The sequence below is a fragment of the Coptis chinensis genome, chromosome 5 (assembly GCF_015680905.1).
Source record: "Coptis chinensis isolate HL-2020 chromosome 5, ASM1568090v1, whole genome shotgun sequence".
In the NCBI taxonomy this organism is placed as follows: Eukaryota; Viridiplantae; Streptophyta; class Magnoliopsida; order Ranunculales; family Ranunculaceae; genus Coptis; species Coptis chinensis.
This window is the reverse complement of record NC_141460.1, coordinates 37,646,077-37,661,306: the sequence shown is the minus strand read 5'-3', so window position 1 is coordinate 37,661,306 and position 15,230 is coordinate 37,646,077. Positions and strand designations below refer to the sequence as shown.

Sequence of the window (15,230 nt, the reverse complement as noted above, 5' to 3'; positions counted from 1 at the left end):
TTTGGAGAAGTTGGGTCCGTAAGTGCATTTCGTCCGCGTCTTTTTCCGTCTTAGTGAATGGGTCTCCCGCGGGGTGGTTTAAGAGTTCTAGGGGTTTAAGACAGGGTGATCCTTTATCTCCCTTCCTTTTTCTCATTGTGGTGGAAGCTTTGAGTCGGATTATTCGAAGAGCCAATGAGTGGGGTGTTTTGTCGGGGTTTTCCGTGGGGAGACACAATATTAAGATCACCCACTTACAATTTGTAGATGACACTATCATCTTTTTAGGCAATGAGGAGAATCAAGTTAGATACCTTAGAGGTCTTCTTGCTTGTTTTGAGGCGGTATCAGGCTTGAGGATCAACATTGCTAAGAGCACGGTGTATTGTGTAAGAGGGAGTAATAGTGCAGTTCAGATTGCTAGTGTCTTGGGGTGCTCTCCTGGTGTTCTTCCGGCGTCTTACTTAGGTCTTCCTTTGGGCCGCTAATAGGTGTGTTTCTATTTGGGACCCGGTGATAGAGAGATATGAGCGCAAGTTGGCTTCTTGGAGAGGTCGTTACCTCTCGGAAGGGGGTAGAGTGGTCCTCATTAAGAGTTTCTTGTCTAGTCTACCCGTTTATTTCATGTCGCTCTTTCGAGCACCAGTGAGTGTCACTAAGCGGTTGGATAAGATTTCGAGAGATTTTTTATGGGGAGATTCCGAGGAGGCACATCACTACCATCTCGTTAGTTGGAATAGGGTGTGTACTTCTAAGGATCAGGGTGGCATTGGTATAAAGAAGACCCGGTTTATGAATCATGCCCTTTTGAGTAAGTGGTTGTGGAGGTTCGGTATTGAGAGTGAGAAACTGTGGAGGAGAATTATTGTCTCCAGGTATGGGTTGAGTCCTTTCGGGTGGGAGAGCCGTGATGTGACGATTCCCTATGGGTGTGGAGTGTGGAAAGGGATTATGAAAGAAGTGGAGGACTATAGGAAAAATATTTCCTATAGAGTCAACAAAGGGGATAGAGTCAGATTTTGGGAGGATGTTTGGAATGGGGATAGAGCCTTGAGTAGGGATTTTGGGAACTTCTATGCCATGTCAAACAGGAAGAATCAGCCGGTTAGGGATTTCATTGTTATGATAGATGGTACTGCCTCATGGAACATTGATCTCAGACATACGTTCAATGACTGGGAGATTGACGATTTGGCTACTTTGATGGCAAGATTAGGGTCTCCACCTAATATCACTCTCGAAGATGATCAACAGGTTTGGGCCCATGATGCCAAAGGTATTTTTACTATTAGATCTTGGTATTCAACCCTCCTTGCTGCCTCACCTAACCAACCGGATATCCTATCACACCTTGTTTATCCTTGGTGTTTCATTTGGAGGGCTAAAATTCCGTCTAGGGTTTCTTTCTTCACTTGGTGTTCGGTTTTGGGTAAAATTTTAACCATTGACAATCTTCGGAAAAGGAAAATGATTATTGTTAATTTTTGCCCTTTTTGCTATGATTCGGGAGAATCCGTTGCTCATACTCTTATCCTTTGCCCTTTTTCTTATGCCATTTGGAACTATTTTATTCAATCTGGGTCAATCTCTTGGGTGTGTTCTCGATCTGCTTGTGATCTTTTGATGATGTGGTCTAGTCTTTGGTCTCCCACCCGTACTAAGAGAAAGTTGTTGAGTATCATTCCCTTTGCGATACTATGGGGTATATGGTTGGAAAGAAACCGGAGACATTTCGAGGATAGAAGCCTTGACGTTGCACATTTGATTCTTCACATCAAAGGATTGCTTTTCCTTTGGTGTAAGCGGTGGAAGGAGTTCAAGGAGATACCACTCGGGTCCTTTGCTTTTTCTTGGGAGGATATCATTCGAGATGTCTAATCACTGTTGTATTTCTGCGTTTCCTTGTTGTTGTCTTTTATTTTATTTTACGGTTCTTAGTAGGATATCTCATCCTATTTTGTAATTATCTTTTATATAGTTTATATATATATTGATCGTTTACCTCTTCAAAAAAAAAAAAAATGACAGGAGGCACTACACCATAACAACTTTTTTGTGACGGGGGTTTTTTTCGTTTTGTGACGCCAAATAGACGTCAGAAAATTTGTGATGCCATTTTGGCGTCACTGTGTGGGTTTTGTCGTCACAATTAATCAAATAATTCATTTAATTTTTTTAAGAAATGTTTAGAAAATATACTGACGGCAATGTGGCGTCAAAGAAGTTAATTTCAAACGCACGTGTTGGGCATGTGCGACAGGACGAGGCGTCAAGATGAAACTGTGTCCAAAGAGTTGGATTTCTTCTCGACCTGAACTTAAGAACACCAAATGAGAAACCCTTCTTCTCCACCTTTCTCGATCTATTCGAATTCCACCTGTTATGTTTTTCCCAAAATTACACCTACCGTGGATAAAAGGGTTCTCAAAACCACTCGATCGAAAAACAAAAACATAAAACTGAAAATAGGGCAAAAAAACCTCTTTTCAATCGTCATTGGGGTTTCTTCTCTACGTCTCTGCTGGATACAGTTGCAAGGCTCACTTCCAAAAAATCGTGTGTTCATTCGGTCAGCTCCAATCCTATTTCATTAGAAATCCTCGATCAAACTTGCGTTCCCCAGTTTTATATATTGTGATTTTTTGTTGTTGTTAATTATGCTTGAGTCTTGAATTTTTGGGTTTCCATTAATCTTTTTGATAGTAAGAATTTTATTCCTGATCCCATAAATTCTAATGTTTTGGTTTTCTTATTATATTAAAATATTATTTTTAATGGTTAGGTTTCAATATTTTTTTTGGGTATATTGATTTTTATTTTATTTTTTTGAATGAGTTGAAACAGGCTGTTTATTGCTTTCCTATTTTTCCTCGGTATGTGATATATGAGAATGTTTGAATCTGAGAATACGAAGATTTGATTATTGTGTTTCTGTTCGTTAACAAAATGGTATTTGTTTTGTTGGTTTATGAAGATCTGGGCAGCCCCGTGGAGGAGGACAACGCAAACTAACAACCAATGATGCGCTTAGATATCTCAAAGATGTAAAGGACACACTTCAGAATAGAAGGCAAGAGTACGAAGAGTTTCTTGATGTCATGATAGATTTCAAGGCCCAAAGGTTTGATTACTTTTAATTTGTGTTAAATTTCCCATCAGTACATTTGGTGGATTGTAGATGTTTAAGAAGCATTGATAACAACAGTCTACTCTTTTTGTTTTTGTTTATTTTGGTTGCAGAATAAACACTGCAGATGTTATAGCAAAAATCAAAGTTTTGTTCAGAGGCCACCAAGATCTCATCTTAGGTTTCAATACCTTCTTACCAAATGGTTACGAGCTAGATTACCCTCCCACTTGAGGGAGATGATTAACGAGCCTCTTCTAGAAGTTAGCTGATCCCGGCCCTAGATTTGCACAAGGATAACATTAGATATATCACAGTTATAGTGTAATAACATCTGGAATAGACTTGGGACCATTATACACTCTACTATATTTTACTGATATGTGTGAAGGTTGGAGATAAACAAACTTGCGTTCCCCAGTGAGATCGGAGCGATCCAACCGGCCTGCTTGACGAACATCAGTGACGGAAACATTGTAAATCGATCCGTCTCTTTCCCAAGGCCTCTCGGGAGAATCGATGATTGCATCTTGATCATAATTTTGTCTTTCAAAGCTAGCAACAGGATGAAAAAAAGCTTTCTGGTAGGTGCTCAGCGAAAAAGAGAAATAAGTTCTTCTACAAGCCCTGGGATGCAGCAGCTCGTGTTATCAATGGCAAAGGTAGTGCTGCTGGTTTTTATCCCAACGGGGCTAGAAGAGGAATCTATCTTTTTATGCATTTCTGCCTGGTTCTCAGGTATACTACTGTTGCAATCCCATGTTGTTACCACTAGTTGCTATGCCTCTTGGAAAACTTATTTCAAAATTCTTTAATCTATTTTACTTTTTAGCTCAGAAAACTTGCCCAGCGTTCGGTCAGTTTCTTCAGTCGATGCAGTTCGCTATATACAGAAGAAAGTCTTATTCCGATTTTCTTGTATTAGAAGACAAAAGCGCATTAAACGCTAGTTTCGGAGACTTAACGGGTGAACTATCCTCTGCTTAAACATCTGTTTATTACTATAGAAATTGCGTTTCCAAAAGTTGATGTTGATTTTTCTTGCTCCTCTATAGATAGGTCAGACGTAAAGGTTTATTCTTTAAAGCCTCAAAATTGATTTTTCTAGCAGGATGGAAGAGATGTGGCTGTAAAGGAGCTCAAAATTGGTGGTTCACATGGAGACCATGAGTTCAGAGTTGAAGTCGAGACTATTAGCCGTGTTCATCACAAACATATCAGACCATCAACGATTGCTTGTCTATGATTTTGTCCCAAATAACACCCTATATTATCATTTTCATGGTAAGATGAACATTTTAGTCAATACTAGTGAAAAATGAACTTTTTAGCGTGTGTGTGTTGGTCTTCTATTATGAGATTACTAATCTCATGTTTCTCTACATTTTGTAGCGCATGGTAGGCCAGTAATGGAGTGGAGAACTCGGGTACTAAAAAACAACAACTAGTCTTTTTTTTTTTTTATTATTCATTTATTGTTTGTGTATTTCGATTTTTCTTCAATATGTTGTACTTGGTAATGATGAGAATATGAGTTGGAGATTGAAGGCTGTTTTTTTCCTTGTTCCGTAGAGCATAGACGGAAATTCACAATGTTTTTGTAAACCTATAATGGTCTGTAGATGGATTTGGCCATTGAAAATTGAAACGTGACTCTGCGAGTTTGTGTATAGATGCATGTTTGTACGATGGTGACTATTAGTCTTTCTCAATATGCATTGTTTGTCCAGTTATTCAGACGCTGCAGAAGAAGATGTTAAAAGATATGAAAGGTCTTATAGAAAGCTTCCTCCTGCTCACAAGGTATCCATTTGTAGAGTTAACAAGTTTTATTTATATTCATTTGTTTAATTGCTTAGAATAACCTTTCACGTTTGATTCTTATTTTGTTAAGTTTTCATTTCTTGTGCTTGTGCAGACTATCCTTTCAAGTGTCAACAACTTAGACGGTATGTAGTTTTCTCAAGTCACAATTAGTGTCACGCTAAACTTTGAGTCTGGAGTGTATATTATGTCTTAAGCACACACACACACACAAACTTTGAGAAGGACATTGTTGACATGATACAATGTTATTTTGAATGGATAAATAGAAACTTGAAGGACTTGAGGTCTTTCAAACAAGTGTGATTTCTATCTTGAATCATGCAGATAACACAGTTACAAAGCATTATAAGCTATTATGAAGGCATTATGTTCTTTACTGCAGCAGAATAGGATTATATAGAACCATTAATCTTTGTCAGACCCTGATGTTGTTAAAATTGACAGGTGCATTTCAGGAAATTCATTTTTTATCCAGAACATGCTTGAGGTGATCTCCAGCCCACTCTGTATTTAAGTTTCTTCTGTCATTCGTTTTCCTCAGATCATTGCGTTTTTTTTGTATTTATAGTAGGGTTGCACTTTGATAATATTTTATAGCAAACAATGTCTCTTTCCTCCCTCATTAGGAATCTGGTATGTTGTGAACAATCAGGCAGGACTTGGTTCTATCTCTGAATCCAATCGAAATGTAAGCTAATGTTATCATGTGAATCTCCTCTTTCCAATTAAACATGTGTAATTAGTACAGTAGTACCCAACAAGTAATCCATAAGTTAGCGCTTACTTGCTTAAATTTTTGTACAATTGCCCTACTATACCCTTCCTCCAGTGTGGCTATGTATTGGGCTAATTTAGGAACCAAGTTCAACACCTAGAACGTGTTTCATTGCTGAAAAGGTATATTCCAAAATACTTTTTCCAACAATGAAGTGCTATTTTGCTAATGTTAATTTACAGATAATAGATTCTCCGGTAGAATTGATTGTGTAATAAAACACCATTAGTTCCATAAATTGGCAATCCAATTTTTCTGATCATATCTGAAAAGGCAGTCACATAATATGAAGAATGTTACCATTTTCAGTGGTAATGGCCTTAAAACCATCAAATCAGAAATTTCTTTATGATATATGGCAGGGAAATCTTTTGTTGGCTGAAATAGGTCATAACTCATAAGTTGTACTTATATTGAAAATTTTGAATTGCCACTAGCTGACTAGCATAAAAATGGGGCATTTGGCTTGTGTGACTATTGGCCTCAATAAGGAATGTTAACCGACCTGAGCTTTTTGCAGCCTTTCATTCTTATTTTCATCTATGCAATATTCCCTTCGTGCAGTCCTGTTTTGATGTCTGTTGCACTGAATTTCTCTATACAATTCTATCCAACTCCGGGTGAACTTGGACCCACGTGATTGGTTGGATCCTAAATTTCAGTTGAAGGTCCCTCTAGTTGACGTCGACAAGGTATATTTCTCATTCCCTAGTTTAATGGAAAGTGGCTGTCCATGATTTTAGAGTTACACTGGCATATCATTACGGTTTTGTAGGAGTGCATGCTAAGTTACTTGCATCAACATGATTTGACATTTCTAGCATAAACTAAAAGTGACACGAACCGTAATATGTGCTATGTTGTATTTTGTTGATTAAACTCTCTCCCAGACGTTAGCAGCTGAAGTTTATTTTATAGGGAAAATATTTTTATCTCATTTCAAATTTTACTTTAGTCAAGAGTTATTAATTGGTAATTGTTAAATACTCCTGGCAGGTCCGATGTATTATAAGAAACATAGTTAGAGATTGGGCATCAGAGGTACTTATCCATTTCTATTTTTTCATGTGGGCCTCAAGGCTTTTATGTCCCTTTTTTTCATTTCCGTTATACTATGCATATTCATTGCAGGGAGGGAAAGAACGGGATCAGTGCTACACTCCTATTCTTGAAGAGCTTGATCGCCTATTTCCCAATCGGTCTAAAGACAGGTATTCTACTTTAATACCTACTGTTATCTTTAGAGAACTATGGGACACTGTTGTCTATTTTCCAAAACATATGAGCACGTCATTTATTTATTTTAGTTGACTAATTGAATAATTTTTATAGTCCTCCTTGTTGTTTAGTTCCTGGTGCTGGACTTGGGAGATTGACTTTGGAGATTTCATGCCTTGGTTTGTATCTAACGCTGAATCAGTAGTAAATGGAGTCTCTTTTATATTTCTAAACAGGTTTCATAAGCCAGGGAAATGAGTTCTCATACTATATGATGATCTGCTCTATGTTTATTCTAAACCAGTAAGAAGTTTGTGATTTTTTTTAATTTTTTTATAAATATTTCCTTTGTCTGCATCTTCTATATTTACATGGATTCCACTTTCTTTAAAACTGTTATTTCTTTCCGTCTCTCTCTCTCTCTCTCTCCCCCTAAGCACTGAAACTGTTGGGGAGTGGACAGTTCATCCTTGAATCCACAGCAATTGCAACTCTCTTTCAGACAATGACCAACTTCGGGCTGTTTCATTTCCAGATATTCACCCTGCCAGGTATTCATACAAGCTTTCCTGAGGTTTCATTCAATCTCTGCTGTATATCAATATCCAAATACAATTGTTTAGGAAGAGGACAATAAGAAATTAAATCCAAATTGATATTAGAAACCAAAAAATTATTAGAAAACATCTTATCAATCCAAGTTAGTCTTCTCTGAGATAGCATACTTCTTGATCAAAATGCCTTGACGAATCAATCCACCTTTGAAATTTAAGTTTGGAAACCTGTTGAGGGCCACTTTTCTCAAAAAGCTCTATTTGCTAGAGAGAGGCACAACAATGTATATGAAAAGGACTGGTTGTCTAACTTGGGGCAAACACACTAGTGGCTTTACTAAGAGACACTCACATAAGGACAACCAGCTCCTAGTGGCTTTACTACGAGATGCTTGCAGATCATCTCATATTGAAATGGAATATGTAAATTATAACATAAGATTATAGTTTCCTTTTTTTAAATGAAAATGAAACTTATTAATTTTTCTTCATATGATAGAAGGCACTTTCAAAAACTTATTTTACAAGTCATATTTATTCTTTAGCTGGTTAACTTGCACTCCTTTGGTGTATGTCCTTGTAACCTAGTCTAATACATCTTCACATTTTTTTTTTATTCTGTTGTTAAAAAAGAACATAAACATACACGTAAACATAAGAGCCCAGGGTAATAACTTTTAACTTACTTTTGTGAACAGTGCCGGCATTACTGAAGGGTTTTCTATGTGTGGTGGGGACTCTGTTGAAGTATACAGTGATTCAAACCAGGAAGGTATGCCACATGATGTTGTCTTTTTCTTAATTTTGTAATATATTGCGGTATTGCCTATTGAAGTTGTTATTTTTTTTTGTTTGATATGTAATTTTGTAATATATTGCGTATTCAAGCTGTTAGGAATTTTTGAGCACTATGAAAATCCAATGTGGCCAACCTATCCTGATTTCACCTCTGCAGTTATCTCTTAATACATGTCATTAACTTACAGTTTGTCTAAACTAAATGTTTAAATTAGTGATATATTGGTGAGGCGCTCATAAATCCTATGAAACTAGGTCAATGGGACTAACTCACGGACCCCTCTCAGCAGATGGTTCTTTACTTCATTATATGAACTTTGAAAGAACACAAACATCAGTTTTTGTCTGGATTGTTTAAGACTAATGATGAGTCCTAGAATGCCTTTTTTTGAATTCCGTGAATCGAACAGTCTGTACCCTGCAACACTGCCTCTGGGTGGATAGATGACGTGTCTGAACTTGGTTACTGTTTTCCAGTGGTGTCCCACCTATTGTAGGTAGGTAAGTGCGTGCCATGGGTGTGACTTGATCCCACTTAAGGTATCATGAATGTGGTGAGGTGTGTACCTACCATTGGTTTGACCAATGATCTATCTCCAGTCTCTACAGTTCGAGCTTTTAGAACGACTGGTTCCCAACATGGTATCAAAGCGGTTTGAACCTAGGAGGTTGCAAGTTCAAGTCTGCCAAGTAGTTTTTACTAATCAGAAGTTTATTCAGCGGGATCTCTTGGGGGGGGGGGCACCTCATTTGTAATACCTATGGTTTGTGTGACATTATGACCTTTGGTCCAAGCGAAGGGGGAGTTCCATTGAACATGTGTCCACCCCCATGTGTGCTTTAAGGGGTGTACCTGCTATCAGTTTGACCAATGATCCTTTAAATACATAGTTGGTGCCTCTCCCTATAAGTTCGACCTTTCGGAACAATTGTTTCTCATCAATTACTAGAGTCGAGATTGCTGAATTGGAAAGTAATGTCTGACTAACATGTCCTCAATTGTTAGATAATTTACACATCTCTTGCGTGCTTATATTATCATACTGGATTTTTTTTTTTGTACATTTTATGGGATATGTGTATCGTAGGAGCTTGGGATGCCGTGGTTACCTGTTTCTTCCTGGACACAGCACACAACATTGTAGAATACATTGAAATCATATCAAGAATTCTCAAGGATGTAAGTATTATTCTGTTGGAAGATTAACAAGTCCTGTTTTGCTATATGCATGTTGTTCCCTTGGTTAAGAAATTGCCTTTTGCGTATAATTCTGAAGACGTCTATTTGACTTGATATTCCCTCTGTCTTGTATGTTATATAGGTGTGGATAAACTTGGGACCCTTACTGTATCACTTTGCGGATGCATATGGAACCGAAGATGTAACTCTCTCTCTCTCTCTCTTCCCGGTAACATATATATGCACACACTCATTGAAAGACCTCTTACCAGACATGCACAAACTCATTGAAGGATGGTTTATGGTTTTAGTGGTTAAGTTATTTTCTGGTTTCTTGGCTCAGGAGATGTCCATTGAACTTAGTTTGGAAGATGTGATGAGAGTGGCTTTCAACTATGGATTTCATTTGGAGGTACCATAATGTAAATTCTTGTTTTTTAGCTAGTCAGAAACTATATATAAGTATATAACCTTGCTGAAATGCTGACTGTGTTCTACTAATTTTCTGTGACAGCATGAGAAGATAGTTGAAACAACGTACACTGCAAATCCTCAGGCTATGATGCAGGTAAGGCTGTTTATATATGTGTGCTTGTTTAGAAAGGGTTGTGTAGGAAGCATGCTTTTGTATTCATAATGGTTCAATCAGATTTATTTTACCTGCACAAACCGCATCTAGCAGCCTTATTGGCTCATTTTACATTTTACTTACTTTTTGTGCTTAGATATGACTGATAGTCTAAAAAAATTCAGGCTCCATGTGGAAATCTTCTAGTCTCTTCACAGAATTCATTTTTCCCTAACATTTCTTCAAACTGTCTAACCATGAATATTTAAAAGCTAAAGGACCTTGTGCAATTCTCTTCTATGTATTGCAGAATCGATATAATGCTGCTTTTTGGACAATGATGAAGAAGGGAATGCAGTAAGTTCTTCCAAGCTGTGCTGCAGGATTGTCGTCTTTTATTCTGCTCCATTTACGTATCACACAAGGAAGCCATGTTTCTTGGCTTGATATTCGAGAATCAGGAGTTGTTAAATGGGTTGAAATGCTTTGTAATCGTGATATATCAGTGTCATTTTCCCATCGGCTTTTCAGTTTTCATTTTTTTTCCTATGTATAAAACTCCTCGAGAATAGTTACAATTGGATCTGTGGTTGGTGTTTACAAGTGACTAGGGCTAGTTACAATTGAAGTACTTGGTGTTTACAAGTGACTAGATAATTTTGAGTGATGGAATTAATGTTTTATTCTTGAATGGGATTGACGGTGTGATTGTATATTTTATGGAATGAACTGTTTTTTAAAAGAGTTGTATCTTGTGATTGTATATTTTATTCATATAGCAACCGGTGGTGGCTAGGACTAGTTGTATTTGTATCTTGAATAATAATAATAATAATAATAATTGGTTGCTATACATCCACTCTATAGCAACCAATTATTATTATTATTATTATTGAAGATACAAATACAACTAGTGGATGTATAGCAACCAATTATTATTATTTTTTTCTAAAATATATTTTGTGATGCCAAAACGATGTCACAAAATTTGTGACACCTAACATTTTGTGGTGCCATTTTGACGTCACAAATATTTGTGTAATTGACGCCAAATTGTGATGCCAAAATAGTGTCACTAAAATTATTTGTCATGCTATTTTGGCGTCACAAAAAGCTGGTTTGGTGTAGTGAGGAATTTCTAAACCTCTATCCAATTAATCATTCTGATCCACCAATTGAAAATTGTATTGAGTATCTGTCAGTTTCTACTGATATGTAACTCTAGGAACTAGCTAAACACCATTTCAGCCCCTTCCCGTTTAAAAAGAACGTTGTGTTTGCACTCAACTTTCTCGCCTCTCCCGTACTTCACGAGTTTTTCAATCCTTCTAATGAGAACATCTTACCAAAGAACGAACCACAGGAGCATTTCATTTTCAAATGTGAAACAATAGAGACCCACTCCTTCAATGAGTTTAGTGCTAAACCCACTTTTCCATTCTTTTCATCTCCACCTTATCTGTAACATCTACATCCCAAGTGTTCTTTCCGAGCTTTGTCTTTCTCGTCATCATCTCCTCGAATACCATTCCGTTTGAGAAAACCAAAAGTCCACGCTTGTTTAGGTTCTCGGTCTACTAAACCTCGAGGCAATAAATCATGGTGTCTGAATCTGTTTGGGAGTGAAAATTGTGTTAGTTGGACAGACCCATAGGTTTTTCGATTGTTGATATATGATAAGTTGTGTATTGATTTTTGTGGACCCCACATGTTGAATTAAAGTATCGAGAATCTGACTTTAAACGACTTATCTTTTTTTTTTTTTTGTACTCCATTCCACTCATATTTAACGGGAGTGCACCATCTTGGTACCCGGGCCCTCCTATCTTTTCTTCTTTAAAAATTATCTTGGAGTGTGTGGTTGCAAGTGCCGGAGCCTTAGTCCACAACAACTCTATTTTAGAACTGAGTATAAATGTCTTCTATTATCGAGCAAACATAAATTCTTGTACAAGATGGGTACCCAAAATTTCCCCTCCTTCCTTCTCTACTCTTTTCTACTCTCTTCCTCACGAATTCAGCTAATCATTTTGTGTAAATCTCATCCATCTCGGATAGGTGAAGGTCGTAGCTCTTTTGCTCGTATATGACGTGCGCAGAGGATGGGGTGGTGTATGTGTTGTAAAAAGCCTTCCTACCCTGTCTTCAACCGCTAGGAGATGCTTGCCAGTACATGGTGTACACTTGTCTCACACCAGCAGAACGGGATCAACTTCGCCACCGCGCCATTCCTCCCACAAGATGGGATTCGTCTTGTGGATCTGACGTTAAAAGACTCAACATGTATATACTCGTGTCTTTTACAATTAACCTTTGTGTTATTGCTGCGCACAAAAAGATTTCGTGTAGGCCGTCATATGTTTACCTACTAGGGACACAGGCAATGGATTCCACCTAGACCAACCCCTCGAAGTATGTAATTTCCATTCTTCTACGGGGCAGTTTGGGGCTATATGCCATATGTAATAAGGGTAGCTTAGTCTGCCGCGCTCCTCGCAAGGTCCAGGATGGTATTGTCTTGAGCAGTAAATCCCCCAAAGCATAAAGGTGAAGCCACTGTTTAGCTGGATTGGGTTCGTTTATGAGTCGACACGAAAGTTGTTTTGGATAATCTCAATTGAAAACAAGTTCAATAGCCATAACAGTGATGGTAACACGTTAATCTTCCCATGTACAGTCTTAAAAAAAACACAACTGAAGGAAGCAACACTCAACCCCTTCATGTTGTACATTCTTTTCCAACCAACCCTAAAAAAAAAGTAACGTTAACGATCGTTAGCTAACGGACATCATCTAACGATCGTCCTAATGGACATCAGCTAACAGTCGTATAACGGTCAACACGTAATGGTCGGATAACGGTCTAATGGTCGTCCCAACGGTCATCAACAAACGGTCATATTTTAACAATCTGATAATGGACACCCCAACATCTCTCTCTTCCCTCCTATAAATTTAGGATTTTCCACCATTAATTCTTCCTCCTCATCTCCATTCACATTCCTAGTTAGATTTTATTGATCAATTGGAGCGGATGTATAAACAAGACATTGAAGTTGCAAAAATGGTTTTCTAGTTCACTTTTTTCGTTTGTGTCATGTTATTACTCTTGCGTCACGTTCTAGTTAATGACCTCTAGATCCATGTAATTTTCTTTCCTTTTCCTTCATTGTACATATGTGTGATGTGTGTAATAATTCCTCAATAATTTGTACGAGGTACGAATTATTTTAAGACGTTATCAATGTATATATTCTTGTGTATTAGTTGTATTTTTCTCTAATCATAAACCAAAAAAAAATCAAATAACACCCTTAAAAATCATAAAAATTAAAAACTCAATTCTTAAAAAAAAAATAAAAAAAAAAATAAAAAAATCCTCAACTCAAGATGCGCACGCCACTATTTCAATAGCGTGCACTGCTCTTTCAACTCTCCAAAACTTCCACTTTTGAGGTTTCCTACATCTTTTTCAGAATATATGTATTGGTCTAAATACCCTATGAAACCTTCCTCCATATGTTCTACCTCATTATGAAAGCCTCGACCACCGTCTTAGAGATCTGATGTTAAACGACCTATTTTTTGAGATCCAACGTAGAAGATACATGTTGGTTAAACTTTATTGTGACAAATTCCTCCGTATTTTCTAATTTTTTTTGCACAACTTGTTCTTCATCTTGGGAATCTGACAATAAAAGACCCACTTTGAAAAATACTTACTTTCACGTGCATGTCACGACAGAGTATTCAGACAAAAGCACATCCTTTGCTTTTAGTCTTAACCTTCCCCACATAATCCGGATCTCACCACTCACTCCCATTCTCATCCACATCTACTTATATCTTGACTACAAGACTCTTTATTATAGCCACCTCTCTTTCACTCAATTATATCTATCCTCCTATATTTTTCTACTTTCCATGGCTAATAGGCGAGAAATTGTGCCCGAGCAAGATTTTGAACAAAATTTTCATGACGGCCTATTCCATCCCTTTTGCGACATTGAAATCATACGTAGAGGTTGGTTACCTCTTTTGCATCATTCGGAAACCACGTTTTCATGAGAGTTGGTTATGATGTTCTACGAACATAGCAACTTCCATAACGGTAAATTCTTTTTCCTAAAGAATGGAAGGCAGCATGAATTGACTTGGGAACTAATTTCCAAGGTCATTCAAATTCCCATGACAAATCCTGAAGTACATCTTCAAGAAACTCCTTTTGACACTGTGCGACAACTCATGCTTGCAACAATTCGGTATGGTGAATTCTATGACAAACTTCATATTGTTTGTTAAAGGTCCAAAATATCTGAAGTAACCAAATCTCTTCTCCACCTACTCTGGGTGTTACAGGCTAAACGGGAGGATTTTTGCATAATTCGGTATCTCTGGCATTCGATTACACGTGCCAGAAGTAGGTTAGTGATAAGAGCCTAAAACTGTAGTTTTAACCCTGTAACAGACATACTTTTAGACCAATTATGTGAGTAATAATTAAGAGTTAACACTGATTACGTGTTTTTATGCATTTCAGGCTTCAAAGTCCATTATGTGCAGAAATGTGCCACTTTAGCGAGATAAAGGAGCTAAGGTCGGTTACTAAGGAGTTTCGTGATTAAAGGCCAAGATTCAAGAAGACAAAGCCTTTCTAAAGCCTGGTCAAAAGCTGAAAAGTCGACACGGGCTGAAACAGCACACAAGTTAATAGAACTTCCGAAAGCCGTATCTTTAGACTCAGACCTCGGAATTGGGCCTACCTTATGTCAAAACGACCGGCTTGGAAAGAGCTTTCCAATGGTCTAACCCTTGATCCAATCAGAGGAGCAGAAGTGGACGAAAAGTCTGTTGAAGCCAACTACAAACCAAGAGGCCTTTTGATTTGAAAGAATTGGGTTTTGGGCCTGATTCTCTGGCCCAAAACATGGCTCCAAGCCCATGCACGATTTTTGGATCTGGACATATAAAAAGAAAAGCTTAGCTCTTTGTTAATGGTAGCTAGTTAGACCTAAACAATATAGATAATTCTAGATCTAGTTTCCAGTATTTTAATTAAGTTTTAGTTCCATTTTCAATTCTTGTTTTAGATTAAGTCTTTGAATCATTGTTCTTGATTGATTAGATAAACAAAATAGTTATTTTGTTAATTTTGATTTTGTCATCTCAATTTATAGATCTAGTTTTAATTATTGTTGGTTACC

At 37.4% G+C, this 15,230-nt stretch overlaps 1 pseudogene across 1 annotated transcript; it reads left to right on the top strand.

Annotated features, from left to right (window-relative positions):
- Nucleotides 1-603: 603 nt before the first annotated feature.
- On the top strand, nt 604-10,768 carry LOC147497448 (uncharacterized; annotated as a pseudogene). The gene is made up of 20 exons (XR_015196845.1): nt 604-1,233; nt 2,824-2,852; nt 2,954-3,100; nt 3,498-3,582; nt 3,666-3,844; nt 4,837-4,919; nt 5,025-5,055; nt 5,378-5,420; nt 6,302-6,400; nt 6,705-6,749; nt 6,840-6,997; nt 7,041-7,105; nt 7,163-7,229; nt 7,364-7,477; nt 8,179-8,252; nt 9,367-9,458; nt 9,601-9,660; nt 9,802-9,870; nt 9,973-10,026; nt 10,337-10,768. The product of XR_015196845.1 is annotated as an uncharacterized LOC147497448 (transcript).
- Nucleotides 10,769-15,230: the final 4,462 nt, after the last annotated feature.